This window comes from Eumetopias jubatus, unplaced genomic scaffold (assembly GCF_037043125.1).
Source record: "Eumetopias jubatus isolate StellerSeaLion01/CBP00866 unplaced genomic scaffold, mEumJub1_p1.0 scaffold_2, whole genome shotgun sequence".
In the NCBI taxonomy this organism is placed as follows: Eukaryota; Metazoa; Chordata; class Mammalia; order Carnivora; family Otariidae; genus Eumetopias; species Eumetopias jubatus.
Window position 1 is genome coordinate 194,507,906 of NW_028274808.1, and position 19,859 is coordinate 194,527,764.

Here is a 19,859-nt window from a genome sequence, read left to right on the forward strand (position 1 = left end):
CTCCATTCTGGTTGACCCGGCACAAATCACCCAACCCCTGTAGGACTCAAGAGTCTTATGCCAACTTCCTAGGGGGTAGAAAAGGTAAGTGACTTACTGTGTGCAACAAACCCAGCACAATGTCCGGCACGCAGTAGGTTCATCAAAAATATTCATGGCTTTCTTCCTCTGAGTAGTTACTGTCATCCCCCAGGGAAAGACCCAACAAGTCTTTCCTAATTCTCTCAGCAATTCTGGCCCCCACCAAAGAAAATCACAGGATTGACAGGGACCCCACGGGATACGCATGGAGCCATGTAATCACTGTACCTGTGATTATTAACATATAAGCCCCAGAACTCTTTTCTGAATGTCCTAAAATGAAAACATTCGGTCTTCACCCCCTGGCTGTTCTCATCGGGCCACATTGCTGAATTGGGCCCCACTTTCATAAAAGCAGTTGAGCAGTGGCCCGGCACAAGGCATCATGCCCGTGTGGCATTGGAGGATCGGAAATGTAGGTTAGTGTCTCTTGCCAACGGAAATCTTACCCAGTCATAGGCACGAATGGGAAGAGCAAACTGCCCTTTCCCTGCAGTTTCCACTAGCTCGGCAAAAGCAGATTCTGCGTTGTAAGGACTTGCCCATAGCCTACCCTGAGCCTTTCTGCTTTCCCCTCTCTTCCAGCACTAACCCCTGGACTCGGTCTTTTGTTTGTTGGTTGGCTGGCTGGTTTTTAAGATTTTTTTTTTTTTAAGATTTTATTTTATTTATTTGACAGAGAGAGAGAGAGAGAGCATAAGTAAGCAGAGAGGCAGGCAGAGGGAGAGGGAGAAGCAGGCTCCCTGCTAAGCAGGGAGCCCGACGTGGGGCTCGATCCCAGGACCCCAGGATCATGGACTGAGCCAAAGGCAGATGCTTAACCAACTGAGCCACCCAGCTGTCCCCAAGCTCTAGACTCCTAACAATAAAATGCCAACCTGTGCCATGGCCTGCAACTGCTCTGCAGCTGGTCGCAGCCGCCTCGTGGGTTCGGGCCCCACCCCCCTCTCTCCCCCCTGAACACATCTGCCCTCTTCCACTCAGGGCACCTGTCCACACTGTCACCTCCTCCTTTAATGTCTCCCCAGAACCACTACTTTCACCCTGCTCAAATGTTGCCTCCTTAGAGGGCCCTTCTCTGAATATCTCAGGCTATGTGTGCCTCCCTCCCACCTCTGCTTTGATCACAAATGTTGGGGGAGGTCATTAGAAAGACATGACCTCCGGTTGACCCCTGAGCTGGCCCTTGTCCTCCCCTGTCCTTAGAATGTGTCTTTCACTTGCCTTTCCCGCTCCCAGAAGCTGCCCCAAGGACACAGCCTTGAGATAACAATGTGGTGTTAAGACTATCTGTACTGTGTACGTGACTGAACACCACTTAAGCTTCTATAGAAACTTTTAAGATTTGGTAGGTGGGTGTAGAAATCTACTCCTCTTGACTAGCCTCGTATGTAAGTTTCCTTGCTTGTTACACCTGCCGCCTACCAACCCGGAGTGGCCTGCCTCCCTCTTTGATGCTCCCTGCCCTCTGCACACAGGAGTCTGGTTTCAGATCACACCCGGGAGGGTCCAGAGGAGGTTGAGAGTCAACCACATCCTCCAGATTAGCTCTTAGATACATTTATCAAAGATCTGGACATTCCTCGCTGTATTTACTTGCTTATCTGTTGCATCCATTATTAAAATGTAAGTTTAGAGGTTATGTTAGTTTCCTAGGGCTGTTGTAACAGCTGTTGTACCACAAACCGAGGTAGCTCAGAACAACAGAAATGCGTTGATTCACAGTCCTGGAGGCTAAAAGCAACATCGAGGTGCTGGTGGTGTTGGTTCACTCTAGAAGCTCAGAGGGACACTCTGTCCCAGGCTGCTCTCGAGCTTCTAGTGGCTGGGGGAGTCCTTGGTGTTCTTGGCTTGTAGGTACACCACTGCAATATCTGTCCCCGTCCTCACGTGGCCTCCTCTTCTATGTCTGTGTGCCTTTGTCTCAAATACCCCTGTCTTCTCTCTTACAAGGACATAGCCAATGGATGTAGAGCCCACCCTAAATTCAGGATGAGCTCATGCTGAGATTTTTCGTTTAATTTACAAAGACTTTATTTCTAAATACCTTCACCTCCACAGTTCCAGGGGTAAGGACTTGGACATACCTTTTTGAGGGAGAGGCATAATGCAACCCGACTCTGGAGAGCAAACACCTTCACTCTACTGGGGACCCCCCAGAGTCTCCAAACCCAGGATGATGCTTATTCCCACCAGGCTTTCATCAAATGTGTGTTGGGTGGATGAGCGCTGTCACTTTAAAACTTCCCCTCCCTGACCCCAGGTCCTTGCCAGGCGGCCCCTCCACCCCTGAGAGCTGTAGCTTCCAGACTTCCTGAGCCTCCCATTGCCTCCCTATGCCATCATGAAAGCTCCACAGGAAGCCAGGGCCCTGGCAGGAGCAGCCCGGCAGGCCTCGGCAGCTGTCCCCAGACAAGCTGCATGGTGTGGTGCTCAGCATGCTGTTCATAAAGGGAGAGCAGGCTTTCTTTCTGCTGGGCTCCAGAATGACAAACATCGGGCTCTTTCTACCTGCTCAGATGACCTTCCTTCTCCCAGGACCATCGGACATGGTGGGCTCATGATTACAAGTGCTCCCTCACCTACATCCTGACTTCACCTATTGATTTTCTCTCTCCTGCTATTGTTTCTCCCCCTCATGTGGCTCCTTCAGCTCATCACACTCTTGTCGCCATCCTAAAACCCCTCCCTTAGTAATAACCACCCAAACTATAGGCCAATAAACTTCCTTGCCTGCTTATATACTTTCATAAAGTTTATATCTCTCCTTCTAATGACTTAACGCAACAAGAAATACCTCCTTGTAGAATATCTCATTCACCTAAGTTGTCCATTCTGTAAGGAAAAGGCAGCCCCAGTCCCTGCGGACTAGAAGGTCAAACGTGTTCTGACCAACTGACCACTCAAGTGTGTTCACCACACTCTTCATCTTAACCTCCACTCCTTCCATTCTTCCCACATCCTGGACTCAGACCACCACTCACTATAAACTGCTGTCCTGATCCGTATCACCACATACAACAATCTTATTTCCCAATATCCAGTTCATCACCCTCAAGTGCTATTCATATTACCTGTCAGATATCCCTTGACTTCATCCACATCTGTACATTTTCATCAATCCACTCTGGTGGGTGGGTTCCTGCTGTATCGGTCTGCTAGGACTGCCATAGGAAAGCAGCACAGATGGGCTGGCTTAAACAGAAGAAATGTGTTTTCTCACAATTTTGGAAGCTAGAAGTCTAAGATCAAGGTGTTGGCAGGGTTAGTTTCTTCTGCAGCCTCTCTCCTTGGTTCATTCATGGCCACCTTCTCTGGGTCCTAATCTCTTCTTATAAGGACACCAGTTGTATTGGATGAGGATCCACCCCAATGACCTCATTGTAACTTAATCATCTCTTTAAAGACACTGTCTCCAATACGGTCATGTTCCAAGGTACTGAGATTTAGGACTTCAGCATAAGAATTTGGGGGGAAGGGATAATAAATTCAACCCAGAATATTACCCATCCTTCATATTTCAATTCAAATATCACTTCCTTGGAGAAGTTCTCATTGATATTCCAAACAAGGTCAGACTTTCCCAATACAATCTATGCTAGCATTCTACACTATGTATAATTACTATGACAGTAATTATATAGTTGTGTGTGTGTGTGTGTGTGTGTGTGTGTAATTTTCAGTTCACGTCCATCCCTCCATTGCACTGTAAACTCCATGAGGGCAATGGATGGGTCTAGCGTTTGACACTCTCAACCATTTACTCTTTCCTATGTCCTTCCTTTTGATTTCTGGGATACCACCTGCCTTTGCATGTCTTCCTACACCTCAGGCCCCTTCAGAGTTCTTCTTTCTCCTCTTCCCTTCGACTCACCTCTTAAATATTGCCTCCTTGAGGTTCTATCTTAGTCACTTTCTCTTCGTGGTCAATGAGCTATCTGGGTAATTGTTAACCCTCTTGAGACTTTAGTAAGTGCCCTATTCTCCCACTGACATTTGCATTCCCATCACTACTGTGGTTCTGCCTCCTTTGTTCCATTTCTATACTTCCTACCAGTTATTTCTAGCTTTACCAACTCCTCCAAACCATGTTCAACACAGAAACTATCTTTACCTTTGAATCTACTTCACCTCTATTCTTAGCTGAATAGATGGCACCACTATACACTCAGTTGCTCAGATGGTAAAATATATCACAGGAGCCCAACATAAATATAAAATATAAAGATAATCCCCAAGTCCAGCTTCTCCCCCACACCTCAAACCCAACCTTGTTGAATTCTTCTAAGTATCCCTTGATTCCCTTTTTTCCTCCATTCCTTATGCCTTAAATCAGGTACCTGCTCTATCTCCACTGCCACAAGAACATTTAACTCATAAAAATCCAAGTCACCCCTCTGCTTAAAACCCTCTAATGGTTTATAAAGGGACAAATAGAACACACATCTGTCTGCTTAGCCTGACGTACAGGGCTCTCCATGAAGCTGATCCACTCATTTCTCTAGAATGATTTCTTATGGGGGCGCCTGGGTGGCTCAGTTGGATAAGCATCTGCTTCAGCTAGGGTCATGATCCTGGGATGGAGCCCTGTCTCATGCCCCTTGCTCAGTGGGGAGTCTGCTTCTCCCTTTCCCTCTGCACCACGCCCCCCCACCACACTCGTGCTCTAGATCTCTCTCTCTCTCAAAATAAATAAACTCTTGAAAAATAGAATAATTTCTTACTAGTCTTCTCTAAATTTCGGCATATCCTTACCTACACTAAATTTCTCACTGGTCTTTGAATAGGACAGACTCCTCCATGCCTCTGTGTGTATCTACCAGTCCCCACTTCAGAAATGTATATTGGCAGAAGTTCTTGGTTGTCCCCCTTCACTGGGAATAGGTCCCAAATATAGAAAACTGCCTTACTCAAAGTCACGTCTTCTTCCACAGGACAGCCTGCATCCATGACTGATCCACACAAAGGCATGAAGTCCTGGCTTCCCTTCCTCAACTCAGGACATCCCCAGGGAGCCATCCCAGCTCCAGAGCTCTCCCTGGGGTTGGCTGAAGACTTTGTTGGGGCCGAGTCACAACTCAAATTCTCTCTCTCCGAATACCTGCTTCCTCTATCTCCCTTCCGCAGGTAGACATTCCAAGGGCATTCCTGAAAAAAAAAAAAAAAAAATGAAACAACAACAACAACAACAAAACAAACTCCTGCACAGGAATCCCCATCTCCAAGTCTGCCTCCAAAAGAACCAATCTGATAGTGGCTATTTGCAGATGCTGTGCTCTCTGCCCGCATAACATTTCTGTTCTATCTTTGCCTGCCAAACCCCTATGCACTTTTCACATCTGAAGTCAAACGTCATCTAGATGCCCCAAAAGTGAGCCCCACCATTCTCTGAACAGCTATAGCACATTTTGGTTTTCCTCAATACCAATATATATCACACGGCCTTATAATTATTCTTCAGATATTTTCATTTCCTACTAAACTCTGTGCTCTGCAAGGATACTGTAGTAGTTACCTACGGCTGTGCAACAAATTACCAAAAACATAGTGGCTTGAAATGGCACCTGTTTATTATCTCACAGTTTCATAGGTCTGAAGTCCCCGTGAGCTCAACTAGTTTCTCTGCTTAGGGTCTCTTAAGGCTGAAATCAAGATATCAGCCAGCCTAGCTCTTCACTGGAGGTTTTGGGGAGAATCTCCTTCCAACTCATTCTAGTTGGCAGAATCTAGTTCCTTGGGTTGGTAGGACTGAGGTTCCTGTTTCCTTGATGACTATCAGTTCAGTGCCACTTCCTGCTCTTAGAAGCTGCCCAGGTGCCTTCCACGGGGCTCTCTTCATCAATAGTATATCGATTCTTATGTTTTGATTGAAACTCTGACTTTCGTCTCTGTCTTCTGCCACCAGCCAGAGAAAGGTCTTTGCTTTTAAGGGTTCATGTGATTAGATCAGGCATACCAAGATATTATCCCTTTTTAGGATCAACTTTGCCATATAACACAATCACAGTTTCCAAGGATTAAAGCATGGACTCCTGGTGGCTATACCTAGAAATTCTGCCAACTGCAGGTAGAAGGTGAATCTTACTGAGTAGGCTTCTTGGTGCCTAGCAAAGCTTCTGATATAAAAGGCAATTGATGCAGGGTTCCTGGGTGGCTTAGTTGATTAAGTGTCTTACTCTTGATTTTGGCTCAGGTCATGATCTCAGACAAGAGTGTCTCTCTCTCCCCCCTATTCCTCTGCCCCTCCCCTCAACACACACACTCTCTCTCTCTCTCTCTCAAAAAAAAAAAAAGGCAATTTATTCTTGTAATTCATTGTTAAGTTGAACTGATTTCAGTTTCAATGATTTTGATGCTTTAAAATTATGTTTTAGTTGTATGCCTGGCAAAAGAAATACCTCAGATAGCAAATTAAACAATAAAACAAAAACAAGGAAATGAACTGCAGTCCTTTGGTCAACGTTGATCCATAGGAGGAGAGATTTAAAATGGAAGAGGAATATCACAAAATGGAAAGAAAGAAAAACCTCCTGGATAATGAAAGTGTAGTTTTGCAGATATGCACATGTTACAGTTTGTTGGGGTTAATGTAGAGCATGAAATCATCTGTAATACCTGGCTTGCTAAAATGTAGCACGGAGGCCGCTGGGGGTAAGGGAAGGTTCTGGAGAAGCCTTAGGCCTATGGGATGGCATGCCTGCGTGACCACTCTGCCGTAGGAATACCGAGGGGAGTTGCCTTCCCCAAAGCTTTCTTAGGCCAAACAGCCGCCCTGTGATCTAAGAGATGTATGCACTGTCCCCTAGGCTACGTTTAGCAGAACTCGTAAAACACTCAGATTAGCATAGCATATCATGTCTTCCCTGTAACCAGATCCTCCTAATTCCAGTAAGACCCCTTGTCACATATCACATGCTTGAAAAACAGTGATAAAGATTCTTGATTATCCTGAAGGACGAAAAAAGGCAGGAGCAAAGAAGAGCAAAGGGTCTTCATCTCTGAGCGTTGACCCCCTTGCCTTCTCCTGTTTTCTCATAGTAAAGTTTGGAGTAATCTTTCATCCGTCAGTACAGGGGTTGCTGGCCATTCCCGGCAACAGTTGGGTTCATCAGCTTTCAAAGTTAGTAATTACATGAGAGTTACCAGTTACCAAAGTTGCTTTACTAGAGAAATACCTTGATTAGATTAATGACAGCTGGTTTCCTACGGCTGAATCTGCTCAGACTTCAAATGGAAATCTGGTTGGCGCAGATGAAAGCCATGCCACTAGCTCGCCCCTAGGGTGTGCTGGGATGAGTTCCGGCTTTGATTTGGAGATGAGGTGATTTTCACACGTGCATTTGTGTGTGTGTTTATAGATGTCATTGCAGTGTTTTCAGGGTTTCTGTCTCTCCACACATAGGACAAGACCTGAACGCTTTTTTGCGATGATGACCTCCTTCCCTTCTGCTGATGGCAGCCTTCGCTTCATTTTGTGCTTAGGCATGCAAAGTGATGACAAAGGTGGACAATTGTTTCTGGCTGCCGCTCACCCGAATAAAACTGTTTCAATTGATTCAGAGCGCTGATGTCAGCCAAGACCCTATACTTCTTGACACTGCATTTTTCCCAGTGAATAATAAATCACTGTGTTTCCACCAACAGCCTCTCTCCCTCAGCCTTTCTCTTTTCTCCCACCATTAGTCATGCAGGTTTAGCTCACCACCTGTCACTTGGCATGCTTCTGCAAATACTTTTACCCACATAGAGGTGGATTTGGTTTCATTGAAGTTGGGAACACACCTGTGCTTACCTGGTTCTGCAACTCACCAGCTGCAGTCCTTTTAAAAGTATTCCCTGGCTGTTAGTATACATTACAAGTTGTTATTTCTTGGTGTGGATTTTTCAAACATTTCTATTATTAGAATTTTGAATTGCAGGTAATTTAAATATGCTTCAGAATATATAAAGGAGCTAAATATACAGTGGGTAATCTTGAGAAAAGGATTAATATTAACTAATTAACTTGTATATGATTCATATACCATCACTCCCTTAATTCTTTCAACAAATTTAATGAGGGGAAATTTTGCATTAAATCACTAAATAGGTAAGAAAGTTAGACTCAGGAAAGGCAACTAGCCTAGATCATTCACCACCTAAGTGAAACATTCTGGACTCCAAATAAGGAGGGTCTAATTGTAAAGCCCTTGTAATTTTTTTTCCTTTAATGTGACACATCTCCTGCTTGATTATGCTGCTGCTTTTCACCTATTCATTCAATATTCAAGTAATCCCTACTATGACCCAAACACTGCACTATGCAGGCAAACACACAGCCCTTCCCACATATGCTGGTGGACCAGCAGAATGAAAGCCAATGTCAGTGAAGTATAATGAAGGGTTTTTTTGTTTTGCTTTGTTTTTTGGATTTTTGAGTTTTTGTTTTGTTTTGTTTTTAAAGTGCTATAACAGAAGTAAGTCTCAGGGTAGTTTCACTTAGAGCAGCTTTTCCAATGCAGTAGTCACTGCTCATGTTTGGCTATCTAAGTCATTGAAATTGTTTTATAAATAAAATGAAGAATTCAGTTCCTCAGTCAAGAGTCATGTTTCAAGGACTTGACAGTCATGTGTGGCCAATGTCTACTGAAGGAGACAGTGCATCTTGTAGAACTTTCCCGTCATTGTACACTGTTCTATGGGACAGTGACAGACCAGAGGATCAGACAGGCTTCCCTGAAAGTTGTTCTTGAGCTCAGACTTGAAGACTGAAATAGAAGTTTCCAGACAAACCAGCAGAGGCAGGAGATTCTAGGCAAAGGAATCAAATATGCCAATGCAGGGAGAAGACATGAGAAGACACAGGTTGTCCAGTGAGCTGCACATAAATTACAATAATTCTAAGTCTTTAAAGGGCATCCTGGAATGAGGAGCATAACATGAATTGCCTGAAGTCAGGCACCACTCCATGGATGACTTTCTCTGTTACTGAATAACATAGTATGGAATATGTATATTGTAGGAGAGAATGCAGACTCTCTCCTGTGCACCAGTAGTTTCCAAATTGTTTTTCAGTTACAGACCATTTTACTTTTCAAATGAAACATTATTCAGAATCCCTTTTAAATAAAGCAGATACAAATGGAAAAGCTCTGCTTAAAGGTGGGAGAAGAGCTTCCCTCTCAGGCACCCTTGGGCCCCAGAGCCACCCTCACTGAAACTTGGAGCTCTACATAGCTAGCGGGAACACCAGAGAGCCACCAGAAAATTTTGAACATGAGCTGAATGATTTGAAACTATGTCTTGGGAAGGTCACTGAGGACTGACACATGGAGGTAACATGGAAACAGGAATGGATGACTACAAAGGCATGAAAACAGATGAAGAAAAAAGATGGCAAGTGCCATTTTTAACTAGAAGAGAAGAAAAAAAGAAAAAAAGATGATTTCATGACCTGAAGGAATCTGGTGTACAAGGAAGAGAAGAAAGAGACGCTCTTTCATTTTTGTTTTTACCTTTAATTTATTCCCCTAGGCTAATTGGGTGGCTGGTGGTATCATTTTTCATGATGTGGAATTCTAGAGGGACATTTTACGTATTTGATGATTGGTTTAAATTCTCTATTCTTACAAAAATAGCAGGATGGGGAAAGTGGTGGTTTACATTTAGGCCTTGAGTTACTGCTCTGTCATTCTGTCAAAGCCAGAGGGAATATCACAAAATCCTTCTATTCACTTCAATGAATAATGTATGTCTTATTTCCTTATTCTTCCCCATAGCAAACACCAATCAGAAACATCTGAAACAAACAGACCACAGAAACTAGAGTCAAAACCAGCGTTTTGTCAACTGATTAGATAGCAGTTAGTTTAATGCTAACATTAATCAAGGTCTGATTGCTCCATTGTGAGGAGCAAGAACTATGTGCTGAGATTAATATGCAAGATCTGGTTCAGAATGTTTCTGCAGATACCCCCACGCAGTAATTAAGAAGAACACCAAATGAAGGTTATTGATCCGTTGCGTTATTGGGAAACAACATAATTGATATTTCAGATCTTAATTGTTGGTTCCAAAGTAAAAGAGACAGTTTGTACAGATCATTAGTAACAGAGTTTTTTGTTCTTACTATTTAAACCAAAATATTGAGTTCAAATGTTACCCTGCTTCAAATCAACATTGACTTAATTGTCAAGAAATCTTTATTGGTGCTTAAAGTTACTATTTTTTGGACAAATTTGAGGCAATATACTGCAAGTTTTGGAGTCAGTATCCATTCATGAGCTATGTGGAATAAGGTTTGTCATTCAACCTGTCTGGGCCTCAAAATTCCTTTTGAAATGTGGCATTGATAATGCCCACCTCACAGATTTCTTGGAAGGGTTCAGGGAGGAATCAATGTCAGAGAGTCTGTATAGCACACTGTTCAGGAGCAGACACTGGATCCAGACTGCTGTGTTTCAAACACAGTTTTGCCACTCATTTGCTGTGCAAATTTAGATGCATTGGTTAACCATTCTGTCCCTCAATTTTCTCATCTTTAAAGAGGAATAATAGCAACAGACATCCCAGACAGGGCTGTTACGGAATTCAATGACTACATGAAAAGTTCTTTGAGGAGGGCCAGGCAGATGATGAGCACTATATAACTGTTCATTGTTTTTATTGCTATAATTTGAAAGTGTTTAAGCCCATAGTTAATTCTTAATAAATATTAACTGCATCCTTTTTCCCTGTACAGGTGGACAGTAGAAAACCCAAGCCAGTGAGCGCACTTGCCATTGCTCTGTATATAGTATTGGTACCCATTTGCACACAGAACTTCCAGAAAACATCCTTGTGCCTAATTTATAAATACAACTAGACAACACAGAAAGACCTGAAATGTGATGGAGAAAGTGTGATGGAAACTGTGATGGAGAAAGACTGAGATTAAATAATTGGGAAATAAAGACCCTAGGAGATACAGATAGTTCTAACCAGGAGGCAGAATCTGATTAGTATCCTGATAGAAATCTAAGGACACATTGCTTCCAAAAAAAACCAAGAATCAGCTGCCATGGAAAAGTCATTAGAGAACAAGAAAACATTTTTGTGGGCGCCTGGGTGGCTCAGTCAGTTAAATGTCTGCCTTTGGTTCAGGTCATGATCCCAGGGTCCTGCGATTGGGCCCCACACTGGGCTCCCTGCTCAGCAGGGAGCCTGCTTCTCCCTCTCCCTCTGCCACACACCCTATTTGTGCTCTCTCATGCTGTCTCTTAAATAAGTAAATTAATTCTTAAAAAAAGAAAGAAAAAGAACGAAAGAAAGAAAGAAAGAAAAAAGAAAGCATTCTTGGCAGTTTAAAAAAGGCAGATAAAATTAAAGGAAAAAATATATAATATATATATAATATTATATATAATACATATATAATATAATATATACATATATATATAGCTTGAAGATAAAGTCAAAGAAATTGTACAGAATCTAGAGCCAAAAAGATAGAGAAGAAGATGAGAGACAATCTAGTGGGCCCAGCATCAGACAAAAAGGAATTCTGAAAAGCAGTATCAGTGATGAGAGAGGGGATGATGCTGCCCGAGAAATGATACAACAAAAGTTTCCTGAACTGAAGGAAATGTGAATCCTCGAAAAGAAAGAGTCCAAATCACAAGACACAACTACACATACACTAGAATGGCTAAAATTAGAAAATAGATATATAAAAGTGGAAAACATTAAGTGCTGGGGAGTATGCAAACCAGCTGGTACTCTCATATACTAGTGGTGAGAGAACAAAAAGGGGCCTCCACTTTGGAAAACAAGTTGGCAATATCATATAAATTTGAATATGCAATTACCATATGACCCAAAAATATCATTCCTAGTTACCTATCCAAGGGAAGGGAAAACATATGGCCACACAAAAACCTGTAAATAAATGTTCATAGCAGCTGTATTTATTTGATATCCAAAAACAACCCAAATGACTATCAGTTCATCAACTGGTGATTGGATAAACAAATTTGTGGTACATCCAAACAATAGAATATTACAGCAACCCAAAGGAACACATTTCTGATATATTCAATGACATGGATACCTCTAAAAAGCATTATACTAAGTTAAAGAAATGAGACATAAAAGCCTATATACTCTCTATGACATTCTGAAAAAGTCAAAACCATAGTAACAGAAATAAGATCAGTGTTTGCCGCGGGCTAGAGAGGAGGAACTTGGGATTAAGAAAGGTATGAGGTGCTGAAAGTATCCCATATGCTGATATTGGTGGCGAATTTATAATGGTATATGCTTGTGAAAACATCAAAATGTACTTCAAAAAAATGGGTAAGGGGCGCCTGGGTGGCTCAGTCGGTTAAGCATCTGCCTTCAGGTCATAATCCCAGGGTCCTGGGATTGAGCCCTGCATCATTGGGCTCCCTGCTCAGCGGAGAGTCTGCTTCTCCCTCTGCCCCTCTCTCTGCTCATGCTCTCTCTCTCTCTCTCTCTCTCAAATAAATAAAATATTTAAAAAAAGAATGGATAAATTTGTGAATTCCTCTTCAATAAGCCTAAATTGATAAAATGAAAAAAGACCTACTGAATGACAAGCAAGATAATTTTTTTTAAATGCCCACATTAGCTATAACTTTAAGAAATTTCAGAAGTGATGTTAATGAGATGCTAGTGCAGAAAGGCCTTGGCCCTCCTTCCTCTTACACACTAATTCAGCAACAATTCATGAACAAATTCCCCTTGTGAGAAATCAGAAACTGAAAGGCTCCTGCACCTTGGGAAAAGTGAAAGAAGTGGACTCACAGAAGCTGGCAAGGAGATTGAGGACACCCTCTCAACAGAGGCCCTGCCCCTGGCACAGCACCATATGATCAGATCTTTCTCCGGGATAGATGGCATAGTAAGTCACAGAACTAAGTCACAGAACAAATCTTAGCCAATGTAAGAAGATTGAAACCATATCAAGTATTTTTTTCTGACCACAGTGGATCAAAAGTAGAAATTAATAGCAGAAGGAAAACTGAAAAATTCACAGATACTCTGGAAATTAAACAGCACACCCTTGAACAAGTTTTGAATCAGAGAAGAAATAAAAAGGAAATAGAAAATACTTTGAGACCAAGGAAGATGAAAACACAAAATACCAAAGCTTATGGGATGCAGCAAAAAACAGTATTTAGAGGGAAGTTCATAGCAATGAATGCCTACATTAAATAAGAAGAATGATCTCAGGGTGCCTTGGTGGTTCAGTTGGTTAAGCATCTGACTTCAGCTCAGGTCAGGATCTCCGAGTCCCAGGATTGAGCCCTACATCGGGCTCTCTGCTTCTCCTCCCTCCCCCTTTGCCCTTCCCCCAACTCCTGCTCACTCTGTCTCTCAAAACATAAATAAATAAATTATTTAAAAATATAAAATTAAAAAAAAGAAGAAAGATATCAAACAAACTACCAAATTTACATCCAAACAAGTGAGAAAAAAAATGAACTAAATCCAAAGTTAGCAGAAGGAAAGAAAATAACAAAGATTAGAGCAGAAATAAATGAGATAGAAAATTTTTTAAAAAAAGAAAAAAAGAACAAAACAAAACTAAGTGCTGGTTCTCTAGAAAGAGAGGCATCATTAACAAAGCCTTAGCTAGACTAAGAGAAAAAGGGAGAAGACTCAAATAAAATCAGAAACAAAAGAAGAGACTTTACCACTGGAAACATGGAAATACAAAGGATCACAAGACACTACTATGAACAACTACTATATGCCAATGATCTGGAAAACCGAGAGGAAATGGATTTCCTAGAAACACACAATCTGTTACAACTAAATCATGAAGAAATAGAAAGTCTGAACAGACTTACCACCAGTATGGAGACTGAATCCATAATCAAAAACTCCCAGCAAAGAAAACCTCAGGACCCGATGGCTCCTCAGATGAATTCTACCAAACATTTGAAGAACCAATGTGAATCCTTCTCAAACTCTCCCAAAAACCTGAAGTGGATGAATCACCTCTAAAATCATTTTATGGGGCCAGCAAAGACCCTGATACCAAAGCCAGGTGAAGACACTACAAGAAAAGGAAACTACAGGCCAATAATCTCTGATGAACAAAGATGCAAAAATCCTCAACAAAATCCCAGCACACAGAATCCAACAGCACATTGAAAGAATCATACCCATGACCAAGTGAAATTTATCAGGTGGAGTGCAAGGATGTTTCAACATACAAAAATTAATTAATGCAATACACCATAGTAAATGGAACAAAGAATAAAAATCACATTATTATCCCAACAGATATGGAAAAAGCCATCTGACAAAATTAAATGCCCTTTCATGATAAAAGCCCTCAACAACCTAGAAATAGAAGGGAATTACCTCAACGTAATAAAGGCCATATATAACAAGCCCACAGCTAATATCATACTTAACATCAATGAACCGAAAGCTTTTCTTCTAACACCAGGAAAAAGACCCTACCACTTCTATTCAGTCAGTACTGTGCTGGAAGTCTTAGCTGGAGCTATTAGACAAGAAAAGAAAATGAAGGCACAGAGATCAGAAAGGAAGAAGTGAAACTGTCCTTGTTTGCAGATGACCTGATCTTATATAGCAAAAAGCTAGACTCCATTAAAAACAAACAAACAAACAAAACAAAAACAAAACAAAACAAAACAAAAACCATTGGAACTAATGAATTCAGTGAAGTTTCAGGATACAAACTCAATATAGCAAAAATCAATTTCACATCTATACACTAACAACAAGTTATCTGAAAAAAAAATAGGAAAATAATTCCACTTACATTAGCACCAAGAAGGATAAAATATTTAGGAAAAACTTATTAAAGAGGTGAAAGACTTGCATACTGAAAGCTAGAAAAGATTGATCAAAGAAATTATTTCATTTCCTTGTTTAAGACACCAACAAATGGAAAAATATCTGTGTCCACAAATTGGAAGACAAATTTTTCAAATGCCCATATGACCCAAAGTGATCTACAAATTTAGTGCAATCCCTATCAAAGTCCCAATGGCATTTTTTTACAGAAAAAGAAAAAAATCATTCTAAAATTCCTAAGGAACCACAAAAGACCATGAATAAATAAACTGATTCTAAAAAAGAAGAACAAAGTTGGAGGCATCACAATTCCTAAATTCAAAAAGTGTTATAAAGCTAGAGCAACCAAAACATCATGGAACTAGAATAAGAACAGACATATAGAACAGTGGAACCGAACAGAGAGGCCAAAATAGATCCCGAGTCTATGGCCACCTGATCTTTCACAAGGGTGCCAAGAATACACAATGGGAAAAGTTAGTCTCTCCAATAAATGATGCTAGAAAAACCGGATCTACACATGACAGAGAATGCAGTTGGACCTTCATCTTTCACCAGACACAAAAATCAACTGAAAACGAATTTAAGAATTAAACATAAGACCTGAAATTGTAAAATTCCTAGGAGAAAACTTAGGTAGAAAGCTTCATGAGATTGGTCTTAATAATGATTTCTTGATATGACACCAAAAGCACAGGCAACAAAAACAGAGATAAGCAAGTGGTATTAAATCAAAGTAAAACCCGCACAGCAAAGGAAACAAATATCAGAATAAAAAGGAAACCTATGGAAGGGAAAAAAAATATTTGCAAATCATTTTTCATCATCTCTTAAGGATGCTACAGCAAAATATCACAGACTGAGTAGCGTTTACTTATTTTTTTTAAGATTTATTTGTTTATTTGAGAGAGAGAGAGATTGTGAGCAAGGGGAGGGAAAGAAAGAGAGGGAGAAGGAGAGAAGCAGACTCCCTGCTGAGGGTGGAGCCCTACTCAGGGCTCAATCTCACCACCCTCAGATCCGTAACCAGAGCTTAAATCAAGAATCTGATGCTTAACTGACTGAGCCAACCACATGTCCCCAGAGTAGCTTTTAAACAACAGAAATTTATTTCTCATAGTTTTAGAGGCTGGAAATCTGGGATCAGAGTGCAAGTGTGGTCAGATGAGGCCCCTTTGCTCGTTGCAGATTTCATTTTTTTGTTTGTTTTTAAGATTTTATTTGTTTGTCAGAGAGGAGAGAAAGCGAGAGCACAAGCAAAGGGAGCAGCAGACAGATGGAGAAGCAGGCTCCCCGCTGAGCAAGGAACCCCATGCTGGTCTCAATCCCAGGACCCTGGGATGATGACCTGAGCCGAAGGCAGACGCTTAACTGACTGAGCCACCCAAATGTCCCTAGTTGTGGATTTCTTCTTGTTTCTTCACTTGGTGGAAGAGCCAGGAAGCTCTGTGGAGTCTTTTTTTGACAGTATTAATCCCATTAATGAGGGGTCCACCTTCATATCCTAAGCATCTCCCAAAGTCCCCACTTCCTAATACTATTACATTGGACATTAGGATTTCAACATGTGAATTTGGGGGAGAGGGCATCAACAGTTGACCATAACACAGATATCTGATAAGGAGTTAACATCCAAAATATATAAGGACTACTTACAACTCAATAGTAAAACAACAAACAAAAACAAACAAACAAACAAAACCCTATAACCTGATCTTTAAAAAAGACTATTTAAGGACTTAAATAGACATTTTCCCAAAGAATACATAGAAATAGCCAACAGGTAAGCAAAAAAAGCAAACAAGCAAACAAACAAAAGACAATGTTCAATTTCACTACTCACCAGGGCAATGCAAATCAAAACTGCTATGAGATATCATCTCACACCTGTTAGAGTGGCTAGTATTTAAAACAAAACACAAAAGCAGAAGTGTTGGTGAAGGTATGGTGAAATTGGGACCCTGCACATTGTTGATGGGAACGCAAATCTTGCTGTCTTTATGGAAAATAGTATGAAGAAGGTTCCTCAAAGAATTAAGAATAGAACTATTGGGGCACCTGGGTGGCTGTTGGTTAAGCACCTGCCTTGCGCTTAGGTCATGATCCAGGAGTCCTGGGATTGAGCCCCACGTCAGGCTCCCTGCTCCACTGGGAGTCTGCTTCTCCCTCTCCCTCTGCCTGCCATTCCCCCTGCTTGTGCTCTCTCTCTTTCATTCTCTCTCTCTCTCTCTGTCAAATAAATAAATAAATCTTTAAAAAAAGATCTAAAGCATTCACCAGATCATTGATCATAGGCCACCTTGTGCTAGAAATTCCACTGTGGTTTCCACTTGCTTTAAAATCAACAACAGTAACAACAACAACAACAACAAAACTATCATATTGTCCAGCAATCACACATTGGGTGTTTATTCAAAAGTATGAAAATCAGGATCTTTTTTTTTTTAAGATTTTATTTATTTGAGAGAGAGACAGACAAATAGTGACAGAGATAGCAAGAGAGAGCACAGGCGGGGAAGAGAGGGGGAAGCAGGCTCCCGCTGAGCAGGGAGTCTGACATGGGGCTCGATCCCAGGACCCTGGGATCATGACCTGAGCTGAAGGCAGATGCTTAACTGACTGAGCCACCCAGGCACCTGAAAATCAGGATCTTATAGAGATATTAGTACTCCTATGTTCATTGCATCACTATTCACAATGGACAAGATCTAGAAACAAACTAAATGCGTGTTTATAGATAAATGGATTACAAAATGTAGTATATACATCCAATGGAATACTATTCAGCCTTCATGGAAGGAAATTTTATAGTATGCAATAATGTAGATAACCATGAAGACATTAGTTCAGTGAATAAAACCAGTCACAGAAAGGCAAATACTGCATTATTCCACTTACAGAAGTAAAATTATCTGTTAAATATACAAATTCATAGAATCTGAGAGTAAAATGGTGGTTGTCAGGGGCTGGAGAGAAGGGGAAATAGGGAGTCACTAGTCAACAGACATAAAGTCTCAGATGAACAAGATGAACAAGCTCTAGAGATACACTGTACAACACTGTAACTCTTGTCAACAGTAATGTATTCTATACTTAGAGCAATTTCAGGACACTATTAACTGAACATTGGGCCTACAATCTTACAGAGAGAAAATTAGTTTCTCTACCCAGGAATAAAGGCCAGAGCCTCAGGAACACTGGAGGCCAAAAAAAAAAAAAAAAAAAAAAAAATAGAGAAAGAATTTCAAAGTTATGAAGGAAAAAATACTTTTCCAATCCAGAAATTTATATGCAGCCAAACTGTCTGGATCGATAATGAATAAAGTTTATAACCCTCACATCCAATTTTAGGAAGTTATTTGAGGATATACACCAGTGAAAATGAAAGTAGAAACCAAGAGGAAGACATGGCTTCCAGAAAGTAATGAATTTAACCCAATCCAGAGAATAGGTGCTAGGAAACCATTTTTAGGGAGCAAAGAGTCCAGATTCAATTAGGATATTGGAAAGAAGGATCTCGGGGGGAAGGATTAATTGGAGCATGAAAAATACTTGAAAACAGGGCGGGAGGAGTGGTATCACCAAGATGGCGACACAGGTTTTCATTCCCCCTCACAAAACACCTAACAACTGTTAATGGACAAAGCACCACTGAGAAAATTCTAGAACTTGGGGATGATGCTGAAGAACCCCCCTGTGCCACAGGACCTGAGAAAGATTGGTCATAAGATGAAGGCATAATTTTCAAGAAAGTTAAATTTAAAAAGCCATTGAAAACTTTCAGGAAAAAAAAAAAAAAACCTGAGTCCTGTAATCATAATCCATTTTTGGAGCAACCCTGTAATATTGGACCAGAAACTCAGTAGGCTTCAAGAAGAACATTTAAGTGGATCCCAAGCACAGCTCCCATGTATATTCATGCACAATATGGGGGAACAAGGCAAGACTGAAGATGTTTCAATTTAAAGATATTTCAATTTAAAGACATAAATAAAGCATGATGCTGAAATCGCATAAAACAAATGCCCAAACTCCCTCAAAAACTCACTAAGGAAATGAAACTTAACAGAATTACATGTCTGTAAAACAAAAGTCAAATTAGAGCAATTGCTGTAGGAAATTGATCCAGTGTGTAGGAGTGAATGATTTTCTTTTATTATCGAGATATAAGCAAGGCACATAAAATAAATTCAACAAGAAATTGCACAGAATTAAAATAAGGATTTGGTGGATATAACATAAACTTTGGAAAGCATAAACATTATATGTTTCCCCACTTCCCTCATCATTCAATTTAAAGTGTTGCATAAAGTGCCAAGTTTCTCCCTGAGCCTAGCATGTTGTGTTCCCCAGCACAAAGCCCTGTACCTTTTAGTGTCATGGAATTTGAGACACTCATCCTAACATGATCTTCACGTCCTGACTTTACTCATTGCCAGGTATCATATTAGCCCACCAGAATGAAGATTGTTTTAAGACTAGAGGAAGGTTCTTTTTCTTTATAAAAAGTCTTTAAGAGAGATTTATTCTTTTTGGAAAATAAAATTTTTATCGAATTAAGTAGCCTTGCTGGTCTTTGGTACTTTGCACGTGAATCTGGATCATATGTATTCGGTTCCTCGGTCCGCATGAATAGTATATATATATATATATATATCAATAGTCATCTCAGGTAAGGAAAATTAAGGTGAAATTTGCCTGAAATGCCATGGTTTGCTTTGTCAGCCACTCATCAGCACGCCATGATTCATTACTGAATATCTAGCAGGTGCCAGGCATGGTGCTGCATAATGGGGTTGCAATAGTGAGCAGAGCATTATGTGGTAGTATTTCTGTGTGTGGAAAAACTCACAGTTGGCTGCAGAGTAGATAGAGGGTAGAACAGCACATAAGAGAAGGTGATTGGATGCCTAATTGGCAGATAACGGAAATGTGTAAAACTCACAGGACTTGATGCTGGGGAG